The sequence below is a fragment of the Cucurbita pepo genome, chromosome 1 (genome assembly GCF_057944985.1).
Source record: "Cucurbita pepo subsp. pepo isolate OVF chromosome 1, ASM5794498v1, whole genome shotgun sequence".
NCBI classification, from domain to species: Eukaryota; Viridiplantae; Streptophyta; class Magnoliopsida; order Cucurbitales; family Cucurbitaceae; genus Cucurbita; species Cucurbita pepo.
Window position 1 is genome coordinate 15,554,374 of NC_141798.1, and position 12,862 is coordinate 15,567,235.

At 31.6% G+C, this 12,862-nt stretch overlaps 1 pseudogene; it reads right to left on the bottom strand.

Moving 5' to 3' along the window:
• Positions 1-10,662: 10,662 nt before the first annotated feature.
• On the bottom strand, positions 10,663-12,653 carry LOC147794881 (uncharacterized; annotated as a pseudogene).
• Between the last annotated feature and the right edge of the window lie 209 nt (positions 12,654-12,862).

The following is a 12,862-nucleotide window of genomic DNA, read 5'->3' on the forward strand; positions in this document are numbered from 1 at the left end:
TGGTTAAAATTAAAAATAGAATTAAATGTAGTCTATTTTTTTTTTTTTTTACTCTAATTATTTTTATATGTTATTAAGTTTTCATATTTTGATTTTTTTTTTCTTTTTTCATCACCAACATTTTATGAATTTATTTAGGTTAAATTTAAGAAATTTTTTGAAAACTATTTATGGATATTGAAATAAATTGTGTTTACAAATTCTTAGAGTTTGAGAGAAGTTCAAGAACAAATTTTGAGGGAGAGAAATGAACAACCCAAAAAGGAGAAGAGGAGAAGAGACAAACTAAATGCTCAACACTTAGAGACAGACACAGATGAAGAAGAAGAAGAGAGAGGAAGTGACGGTGCTTAGTGAAACAAACTGGCTCCATCAAGGAAAAAGCAAGAGAAGCTGAAAATTGCTTAATGGATGAGAGTAGCCCATTGCTAGAAGAATTTTAGTCGAAATTGAAATTTATATTTTACAAAATTGGGTGTTTCAATAGAAACAAAAAGTGAATGAAAAGGAAGAAATCCGACATGAAAAGGCATTAAAAGAAAAGGGAGTAAGATCTTACCTTAGAGAGCTTCCAAAAGGGATTGAAACAAGGAGAAGGCAAGAAGTGGGGTTGAATGGGCAACACCTTGCAATATGAGGAGCGAAAACATGGAGGTGGACATTCATCGAACACGTAGAGGACAATGACAAAGTAGGAAGTTGTGGGGTGAATTTAAGTTTCAACTGAAAATACTTGGTGGGTACACGAATCTGAGTAGAGTAGAAATGACAGTAAGGAGTATAGATTATGCCAATTTTCGGATGGATAAAGATGGACAAGGTCCTACTACTTTTTGTGATGATAGCCATAACTGTAAGAGAACAAAGATAACGATAAGAAGACAAAGAACAGAGAACAGAGGACAATGGGGTAAAGGAAGGGGAAAGGGAGTTCTCCATTTCATCTCCTTTCTTTTTTCTAATCTCACTATTTTCGGTTTTTTTGTGGCTTTCTCTCTTACTTTGAAACTTGTGCTATACATACAGTGATGAATTGCTCTGCACTTTTGACTTTCATCATCTAGTTTCACTACTCTGCACTTTTGACTTTCATCATCTAGCTTGTAGTTACTTCTAGCCATCCGCCACCAAGATATGAAGATATTCAAATCTTCACAATGAAGAGTGCTTGAAAGACTTCATGATCCGCCATCAAGATATGAAGATTTTTGCAGATTAAACTTTTAGATTTGAGAGAAGTTGGGAGAGCAAATTTTGGGGGAAGAGAAATGAACATCCCAAAAAGAGTAAAGACAACCCTAAAAGCTAAACATGCACAAACACAAACAGAGAAGAAGAAGAAGAGAGGAGAAGGTGACAATTGCTTAATAGATATGAATAGCCCAAAGAGAGTCTTAGTTGGAATTGAATTTTACATCCACGGTTTCAAGTAATCTTGCAAAAATGGGAGCTTCAAAAGAAACAAAGTGTGAATGAAAAAGAAGAAATCTGGAAAGGCATTAGATGGAGTTGAATACATCTTCTTGCACTATCAGGAGAAAAAACATGGACGGAGCAAAAACATGAACGGGGACATTCATCAAACACGTAGAGGACAATGACAAAGTAGGAAGTTGTGGGGAGTTTGAATTTCAACAAAGTATACTTGGTGGATACACTAATCTAAGTAGAAATGATAGGAAGGAAATATAGATTATACCAATTTTTGGATGGATAAAGATGACAAGGCTCCACTTTTGGATGGATAAAGATGACAAGGCTCCACTTTTTGTGATGATATCCATGGCACTGAGTCTTCCGTTTCATCTCTTTATTGTTTCTAATCTCACCATTTTTGGTCTTTTTGTGGCTTTCTTTATCTCACCATGTTCGGTCTCTTTTTTATCTCACCATGTTCTGTCTCTTTGTGGCTTTCTTTATCTCACCATGTTCGGTCTCTTTTTTATCTCACCATGTTCGGTCTCTTTTTTATCTCACCATGTTCTGTCTCTTTGTGGCTTTCTTTATCTCATCATTTCTTTATCTCATCATGTTCTGTCTCTTTGTGGCTTTCTTTATCTCACAATTTTCTGTCTCTTTGTGGCTTTGTGGCTTTCTTTATCTCATCATTTCTTTATCTCATCATGTTCTGTCTCTTTGTGGCTTTCTTTATCTCACAATTTTCTGTCTCTTTGTGGCTTTCTCTGTCTGGCTTTCTCACAATTTTCTGTCTCTTTGTGGCTTTCTCTGTCTGGCTTTCTCACAATTTTCTGTCTCTTTGTGGCTTTCTCTGTCTGGCTTTCTTTATCTCACCATTTTCTGTCTCTTTGTGGCTTTCTCTGTCTCACCATTTTCTGTCTCTTTGCGGCTTTCTCTGTCTCACCATTTTATGTCTCTTTGTGGCTTTCTTTATCTCACCATTTTCATTTTCTGTCCCCTCTTTGTGGCTTTCTTTATCTCACCATTTTATGTCTCTTTGTGGCTTTCTTTATCTCACCATTTTCATTTTCTGTCCCCTCTTTGTGGCTTTCTTTATCTCACCAGTTTCTGTCTTTTTGTGGCTTTCTGGCATTCTTTATTTTATCATTTTCTGTCTCTGGTGGCTTTCTTTCTCACTTTGAAACTAGTGCCTTTCATGCAGTGATGAAAGTTTCACCTCAGCCTTCTTGTGGTTACTCTAACCCTCATCCCAATTTTCTTACTTCTAACCCTCTTCCCAATTTTCTCTCTCATTCCATACCATTCAAATCTTGAACTAATTTTGTATAAGGAAATTAGTTAAGATTCAAACTTCTTTTAACATTTTAGGTCTATGCTCCACTCATCTAAAATTAATAAAAATACTCTTTCAACTTTCTATTTTGTTTAAAAAAAAATGTTTTAATAACACCTTTAAACTTTTAACAAAACCCATAAATACTTTTAATTTTTTTTTTAAATTCAAAAATACCCTTATCTTTTTTTTATTTATGAAAATCTTAATAGTACCATGTACTTTTTAAAAATTTAGAGATAATCTATTAGAGGTGATAAAAAAATTTACCTTTTATATTTTTTTATAGAGGTAAAAGGTGTTTAGTGTTTTTTAAGAATGTGTAAAAGGATAGAGAACTTGAGGACAAAGGATAAAGGTAGAGGAAGGGGGTGTGTACCATCCCCTAGTTCTTGCTTTCATCTCCTCTTTTGTTCTAATCTCACTCTCCATGCAATAATGAATTGCTTTGTCCTTGCTTTTGGCCCCTCTCCATTTTTCTCTTATCCCACCATTCAAATTTTGAACTCATTTCTTTGAATCTTCCTAAATTTCTCTCTCTCACACAATTCAAATCTTGAACTAATTTCTTTGATTTTTCTCTCACTGGGCAGTGATGATATCTGCCCTGTCCTTATTTCCCTCTCCCCATATTTCTCTCTCATCCCACGTAATTACTATAGTTACTTCTAGTCTCTCTTCCTAAATTTCTCTCTCATCTCACACAATTCAAATCTTGAACTAATTTTTCTCTCATCCCACACAATTATATTGTTGCTTTTGGTCATTTCTCCAGATTTAGAACAATTCTTCCTTGATTTTCACCTCAATCTTGTAGTTACTTCTGGCTCCTTTCTCTCTCACTTTAAAACTCTGGTTACATGTGATTGAACTCTTCACCTTTGACTTTCACCTCAATTATTGTCCTTATTTCTGTCCCTCCTCCCAGACTTTTTTCTCATCCCACAGAATTCAAATCTTTGAACTAATTTTGTATAAAGAAGTTAGTTGAGATTCAAACGTCTTTTAACTTTTTATGCCCTTAGAATGCTCCACTAATTTAAAATTAAAAAAAAAATTGTTTAAAATATTAAGTTTTGATATTACTCAATTTCAAAAATACACTTAAATTATAAAAAAAACAAATAATAGTTACTTCTTTATGAAAAACTTTATTTTTTTTTTTCAAAAATATCTTTAAACTTTTATAAAAAAAAAATATTTCAAAAATATCATTAAACTTTCAAAAATGTTTCAAAAGTATCCTTGAGTATTTAAAATTTTGGAGATAGTCTATGAAATGTTGATAGATCATTAAAAAAATTAAAATTTTCTTATAAGGGTGAAGGGTGTTAATGCTAGTTTTAAGATTTCACGAGTATTTTTTAAACATAATAGTAATACTAAAAGTATTTTTTAATTTTTTTTTATTAGGTATAGGGTTTGACTAATGATCCAACCTCTTTTCTTTATAAATAAAATGATTAAATTAAAAATAGAATGAAGTGGAGTTGTTAAATTGTCTAGGGTCGAGGGATTATTTATTTTTTATTTTTTTTATTTTTATTTTTTTTGACCAACCCAAAAGTTATTGGTCTGACTCCTAACCCAACCCGAAAATTTTCACCAACCCAACCCACAATAACGCTCTATTTTCAGGTTGGGCCCAACTCTCTGTAACCCTCTATTTTCAAGTTGGGTTTCGGTTGAGTTGTCCGGTTAAAAAAATTATTTAAAAAAAAAAATTGATTTATCTCCAATTTATAATTATTCGGATACAATTTTAAATAAAATATATTAAAAGTTTACGAACAAACACAAATCAATCTATAATTATTAAAAAAAAAAAAAAAAACTCAATCAAGAACAACAAGCAAAAATCAACATTGTCATAAAACTAAAGAAAACTAAATACCAGACTTCTTGAAAAATAGTTAAAGTAAGAAAAACATGATAGATCATGAAATTAAAAAATAAATTATGAAATTAAAAAATAAATAAAAATCAAAATGCAATAAGAGGGAGAGAGTCAGTGACCGTGCTTAGTGAAACAGAGCTTCATCAGGCAAAAGCAAAAGGAGAAGCTAGCGATTGGATGACAGTAGCCCATAGTTGAAGGAGTCTTAGAAGGAATTGAAATTTATATCCACTATTTGAAGTAATTTTGTAAAATTTGGTGCTTCAAAAGAAACAAAGAGTGGATGAAAAAGAATAAATTCAAAATGGAAAGACATTAAAAGAAAAGGAAGGAGGGGGGCATTCATCAAATACGTATAGGAAGTTATGGGGTGAGTTTGAGTTTTAACGAGGATACTTGATGGGTACACGAATCTGAATGGAAATGAAAGACATCATTTATTATGCCAATGAACAAGACCCACTTTTTGTGACGATTGCCACATCTGTAGTAAGACAGAGATCTGTGCAATAGGAGAGAGAACTGTGTAAAAGGACAGAGAACTGTGTAATAGAGAAAAAAGAATTTGGAGCTAATTTATGAGATGTCTATAGATAGTAAAAAAATGAAAAAAGAATTTGGAGCTAATTTATGAGATGTCTATAGATAGTAAAAAAATGAAAAGGTGAAGGGTGTTAATGCTACTTTTAAGATTTCATGACTATTTTTTAAACATATTACTAATGCTAAGAGTATTTTTGAATTTTTTTTTAAGTTGAAGTATATTAATGAATGGTGTTTTTGAAACACCATTCTAACCTTTAAAAGATATTTTTTGAAATAAACTATATTTTTTAACTCTTTTTTTAGTATAAAATTGTTATTCATATTTTTTAGATAAAGTACTAGAGGCATTTTTTATTAATTTAGTCTTTATTTTATTCTCAAATTTATTTAGAAATGACTATTGAAAGTCTAGCATACTTGACCCATATGAGTAGAAATGAGAGTGCAACAGCATAGATGATAGAAATAAAGATGAACAAGATCCACGCCTTACATGCATAGATAACCCCTCTACATTGTAGGTTTGTCTTTCACTTGAATCTTACTTGTTCTTACTTATGATCCCTCTCCCCAGATTTTTCTCTCATCCCATAAAATTTAAATCTGGAACTAATTTTATATAAAGAAATTAGGTGAGATTCAAACCTCTCTTTAATTTAAAATTAATAAAAATATTCTTTCAATTTTATATTATGTATAAAAAAAGTTTAAAAAATTCCTGTCGATTCTTTAAAAAGATCTAAAATAAATACTCTTTGTTTTTTTATTTCCAAAAACACCCTTAAACTTTAAAAAAAAAAATTCAAAAATATCATTAACATTTTAAAAATAGTTTAAAAGAATCTTTGAGTTTTTAAAAAATTTGGAGATAATCTATGAGATGGTAAAAAAATTAACATTTCCTTTTTTTTAATGTTTGAGAAGTTGATGATAGATCACAACTAGACTCTATAACAATTTCATAAACTCAAAACCCAACTTACAACTGTCATTAAAATGCATTGATTACACTTGTAGATTGTAACATGTTATCAGATACAAAAAGAAGTATAATATTATCTTTAGACCATTGCTTAAAAAATTAAAATTAGTATGGTGGAAGAGATTAATGGAAATATTGTGATTTTGGCAAAACTAGGTTGAGAATCAGTGACCCATATCCTGCATTTCTTACCTAGAGTCTAAAAGAAGAAGATTAAACTTCTGATTTGAGAGAAGCTATAGAGCAAATTTTGGGGAGAGAAATGAACAACCCAAAAAGAGCAGAGACAAAGCTAAAAGCTTAACATGCAGAGACACAAAAAGAGAGAGGAGAAGGTGACAATTGTTGAATAGATATGAGTAGCCCAAAATTGAAAGAGTCTTAGTTGGAATTGAAATTTATATTTGTTTGGAGTAATTTTACAAAAATAGGTGCTTCAAAAGAAAAAAAGTGTAAATGAAAAAGAAGAAATCCAACCTCCAAAGACATTAAAAAAAATGAAATAATATCTTACATTTGAGAGCTTTGAAAAGGGATTGTAAAAAGAAGCTGGCAAAAGATGAGGTTGAATGGATAACATCTTGCAATATCAAGAGAAAAAACATGGAGTGGGACATTCATCAAATGAAGGGCAATATGTTAGCTTTAGACTATTGCTTAAAAAATTAACATTAGGATGGTAAAAGAGATTAATGGAAATATTGTGATGTTTGAGAGGAGGGTTCATGATCCACTACAAGATTTTTGGCAAAACTAGGGAGAGAATAAGTGACCCATCTCCTGCATTTCCCACATAGAGCCTAAAAGAAGAAATTAAATTTCTAGATTTGAGAGAAGCTGTGGGAGCAAATTTTGGGAGAGAGAAATGAACAACCCAAAAAAAGCATGGACAAAGCTTAACATGCGGACACAAAAGAAGGAGAGAGAGAGGAGAAGGTGACAATTGCTGAATAGATATAAGTTAAGTAGCCCAAAGCTGAAAGAGTCTTAAACACAAAAGAAGGAGAGAGAGAGGAGAAGGTGACAATTGCTGAATAGATATAAGTTAAGTAGCCCAAAGCTGAAAGAGTCTTAAACACAAAAGAAGGAGAGAGAGAGGAGAAGGTGACAATTGCTGAATAGATATAAGTTAAGTAGCCCAAAGCTGAAAGAGTTTTAATTGGAATTGAAATTTATATTCACGGTTTGAAGTAATTTTACAAAAATGGGTGCTTCAATGGAAAACAAGAAATTTGAACGGGAAAGGCATTAAAAAAATGAAGTGAGATCTTACCTTTGAGAGCTTCCAAGAGAGATTGAAACAAGGAGGAAGCAAAAGATGGGGTTGAATGAAACACCTTGCACCATCATAAGCAAAAACATGGAGGAGGACATTCATCAAAGTAAAGAGCCACAAAGTAGGAAGTCGTCGGAATTTGAATTTCAACTGAGTATACTTGGTGGATACACAAATCTGAGTAAAAATGACATAGAGACAATATAGATTATGAAAATTTTTGGATAGATAAAGATGAACAAGGCTCCACTAGCCTTTTTGTGAGGATCATAAACACCCCTCACGTGTATTTAGTTTAATCTCCTTATTCAGTCTCTCTATGGCTTTCTTTCTCACTTTGAAACGAGGGCCTTACATGAACGAATCTATTCTGTATATTTGACTTTCACCTTAATCTCACCTATGGATACTTTTGACCCTCTTCCCAATTTCTCTCCCATCTCTCACCATTCATTCAAATTTTAAACTAATTTTGTAGGAAGAAATTAGTTAAGATTCAAACTTCTTTTAATATTTTAGGTATATGCTCCACTCATCTAAGATTAATAAAAATACTTTTTCAACAAATTTTAATAATTTTCTTAAACTTTTATTTAACAAAATCTCAAAAATACTTTTAAATTTTTTTGAATTGGGTATTTGTTTGAAATGAAATTTATATCCACAATTTTGAATTTACAAAATTGGGTATTTGAAAAGAAACAAAGAAAACTCCCAGTTTTTTTTTTTTTTTTTCCTCTTTGTGAAAATTCCAAAACATAAATAAATATTTTATGATTATGCTAAATTTTAAAACTACTTTATGCTTTTATATTTTGAAAATATTTCAAAAAATCCAAAATATTTCTTAAAAGCCAACAAAAGCAAAGAAATACTAAGGGGAGTATAATCCTTTTAAGTTTTATGTTTGAAAATATAAAATATAAGATTTTTTTTGTTAAAATTTCAAATTTAAATTCTAAATTTTAAAATAAATGGTTCACATGTGATCTATATTCATATATACTTTTAATAAATTTTAATAATTTTATTAGAAAATATGGTAAATATTGTAAATGATTAGATTTTACTCCGATTAAAAGTGCTTAAATAATTTTTTAAATTAATATTGAAAATTTGAATTTCTTTTTTATCATAATTTGGCTCCAACAAAATATTAAATTCTATAATTACTATTTTTTTAAGTAAATAATGAATAAATAAAAATTTTATTTTTACTGGAAAAATATGTCTAAATAATAAAAGTATACGTTAGAATCTAATTAAATTATCCTAACTAAAGTATTATAATTACCATTTCTAAAATTGGAATTAAAAAAACCTTTAATATTTTTAATTACATGTAAAAATGGAAAAACGATTTAAAATAAATATGTTAGGAGAGGGTGAGGCACCTGTTCAGTGAGGAGGGATAGTTTAGTGGTTAGACAGAGAAAAAAAAAAAGGAGAAGAAGAAGATATTTAAGTAATTTCAGTAGAAAATTTGTAACTGCCGAGATCTACCGCCAGCAGATATTGTCATCATCTTTCGACTTTTATTTTCGGGCTTCCCCTCAAGACTTTAAAACGCGTCTGCTACGAAAAGGTTTCCACACCCTTATAAATGGTGGTTTGCTCTCCTCCCCAACCAATGTCCCGTGGGACATCACACCAAGAGTGAATGAAAAACAAGAAATTTGACATGGAAAGACAATAAAAGAAAATGGAGTAAGATCTTACCTTTGAGAGCTTCCAAAAGGGATTGAAACAAGGATGTGGCAAAAGGTGGGGTTGAATGGGCAACACCTTACACTATCAAAAACATGGAGGGGGACATTCATAAAACACGTAGAGGGCAGTGACAAAGTAGGAAGTTGTAGGGGTGAGTTTGAGTTTCAACCGAGAATACTTGGTGGGTATACGAATTTAAGTAGAAATGAAAGTGAGACAACACATGTTATGCGAATTTTTGGATGAATAAAGATGAGCAAGACCCGACTTTCTATGATGATTGCCCTACTAGGGCAGAGACAATGGTAGAGGAAGGGAGAGGGTACCTGGGTGTGTACCCTCCTTCCCAGACCTGGTTTCATCTCCTTTCTCTTTCTAATATCACTATTTTCTGTTTCTGTGTGGCTTTCTCTCTCCCCTTTGAAATTGGGCCTTACATATAGTGATGAATTGTACCTTTGACTTTCATCGGAATCTTACTTGTCCTTACTTGTCTCTCCTCTTTGAACTAATTTTGTATAAATAAATTATTGAGATTCAAACCTCTCTTAAAACTCTCTAGGTCCATAATGCTCCATTCATTCAAAAATTAATAAAAATACTTTTTAAACTTTGTATTTTGTTTTAAAAAAAATAAGTTTGAATAATATCTTTCAATTTTTAAGAAAATCTAAAAAAATACTCTTAATTTTTTTTTTCAAAAATACTAATTTTTTTTAAAAAAATATATTAAACTTTAAAAAAATGTTTCAAAATTATTCTTGAATTTTTAAAAATTTGGAGATAATCTAGTAGATATTAAAAATTAAAATTTTCTTATAAAAGTAGAAAATGTTAATGTCATTTTTAAAATTTCATGAATATTTTTTAAATATATTTTTATTTTTTTTAAGTTTAAAATTGTTAGTTAGATTTTTGAAAGTGTACATACATATTTTTATTAATTTAGTATTTATTTTATTCTCAAGTTTATTTAATTATAATATTTCAATGTTTTAATTAATAAAAATAGATTTAGTTTTAAAAATAGGAAATTCTAAAAAATTATTCGTGGATATGAATAAATTGTGTTTACTTATTTCACTCCTTTTTTAATAAAATATAATTATAAGTATTTTATGATTTTGAATTCTAGAATAATTTGTTAATATATTTGAATGGTTTGATATTTTGGCATATATCTTTTTATTAGATATTTTTTAAATTTGTAAATAAATAAATAAATAAATAAATAAATATATATATATATATATATATATATATATTTTGTTTTTTTAGGAAACTTTTAAAGAAATATTTTCTTTCTTGAGTCTTCAATTTTAAACCACTCTTATAGATTTGATTTGAGGGTTCGACCGTATATCTTGCTTCTTAAGACCCTTCAACCTTCAGTTAAGAATAAATCTTTAATTTTTAGTTTATCGAAGATTTTTAAAAACATTGAGAACATTGCAGAAGTAAAACATACCTATTTATTGATTGATTTCAACTAGAAAGTTTTATGCATTGTCATTGATAAGGCTATCTGGATTGCTTCCATTTTCGAGAAGCGTGTTCCTTAGCCACTCGCTGTATTTATCTACATCACTCAGACTAAAGTCGCTGTCAAAGTCGTATGGATCGTCTTCTAAAACATTTAAGAGATAATCATATTTTATTAACTGTTGTTGACTTTCTTCATTTCCAAAATTTGCAGCAATATTGTCCAAGTTGGTTGAATCAAGTAAAGTGATATTCTTTGATATCAACTGATGTGCCACTAAATTCCATTGCTTCTAGCTGCTACTGAGCAACATCACCTTGATGTGTATATGGGAACTGAATTTCATCAAATATACGAGAAGAAGCTACCTCTAGAGTCGTCTTATTGATGCTATATGGAACTGAATTGTAGTTTGAACCAACATGCTGAAAATTGTGGTCAAGCATTCTCAGACCATGATTTACAAAGTGGGTGCTAACAAGCAGTCTAGGATTAGGCACAGGATTATGAGCAATAAGTCGGAATCTTTTTCCTCCTGAAAGAAAGGTTGAACCTCCCTGTGTAGATTTGTTGGCCTCATGATTCTAATGTGCCTCATGATTGTGATGTGTAGATTTGTTGGCCTCATGAGCCTCTAATTTCGGTGTAGATTTGTTGGTCTCTGATTCTTCTGTGTAGATTTGTTGGCCTTTGATTCTGTGTATGGTGTAGATTTGTTGGTCTCATGATTGTGATGTGTCTCATGATTGTACTGGGTAGATTTATTGGTCTCATGATTATGTTGTGTAGATTTGTTGGCCTTTGTTGGCCTCTGATTCTACAATGTCGATTTGTTGGTCTCTAATTCTCGTGTGTATATTTGTTGGTCTCTAAGGTCTCTGATTCTGCTGTGTATATTTGTTGGTCTCTAATTCTGCTGTGTATATTTGTTGATTCTGCTGGGTATATTTGTTGATTCTACTGGGTATATTTGTTGGTCTCTAATTCTGCTGTGTATATTTGTTGGTCTCTAATTCTGCTGTGTATATTGTTGGTCTCTCAGGTCTCTGATTCTGCTGGGTATATTTGTTGGTCTCTAATTCTACTGTGTATATTTGTTGGTCTCTAATTCTGCTGTGTAGATCTGTTGGTCTCTGATTCTGCTGTGTAGATTTGTTGGCCTTTGTTGGCCTGTGATTCTGTTGTCTACATTGTAGATTTGATGGAATTTGTTGGCCTTTGTTGGCCTTTGTTGTGGCCTTTGTTGGCCTCTGATTCTGCTGTCTGCAGTGTAGATTTGATGGACTTTGTTGGCCTTTGTTGTGGCCTTTGTTGGCATTTGATTCTACTGTCTGCAGTGTAGATTTGATGGACTTTGTTGGCCTTTGTTGGCCTCTGATTCTGCAGTGTAGAGTAAATTTGTTGGCCTTTGTTGGCTCTAATTCTCGTGTGTATATTTGTTGGTCTCTAAGGTCTCTGATTCTGCTGGGTATATTTGTTGGTCTCTAATTCTGCTGTGTATATTTGTTGATTCTGCTGGGTATATTTGTTGATTCTACTGGGTATATTTGTTGGTCTCTAATTCTGCTGTGTATATTTGTTGGTCTCTAATTCTGCTGTGTATATTTGTTGATTCTGCTGGGTATATTTGTTGATTCTACTGGGTATATTTGTTGGTCTCTAATTCTGCTGTGTATATTTGTTGGTCTCTAATTCTGCTGTGTATATTGTTGGTCTCTAAGGTCTCTGATTCTGCTGGGTATATTTGTTGGTCTCTAATTCTACTGTGTATATTTGTTGGTCTCTAATTCTGCTGTGTAGATCTGTTGGTCTCTGATTCTGCTGTGTAGATTTGTTGGCCTTTGTTGGCCTGTGATTCTGTTGTCTACATTGTAGATTTGATGGAATTTGTTGGCCTTTGTTGGCCTTTGTTGGCCTTTGTTGTGGCCTTTGTTGGCCTCTGATTCTGCTGTCTGCAGTGTAGATTTGATGGACTTTGTTGGCCTTTGTTGTGGCCTTTGTTGGCATTTGATTCTACTGTCTGCAGTGTAGATTTGATGGACTTTGTTGGCCTTTGTTGTGGCCTTTGTTGGCATTTGATTCTACTGTCTGCAGTGTAGATTTGATGGACTTTGTTGGCCTCTGATTCTGCAGTGTAGAGTAAATTTGTTGGCCTTTGTTGGCCTTTGATTCTATGGTGTAGATTTGTTGGCCTATGTTGGCCTCTGATTTTGGGG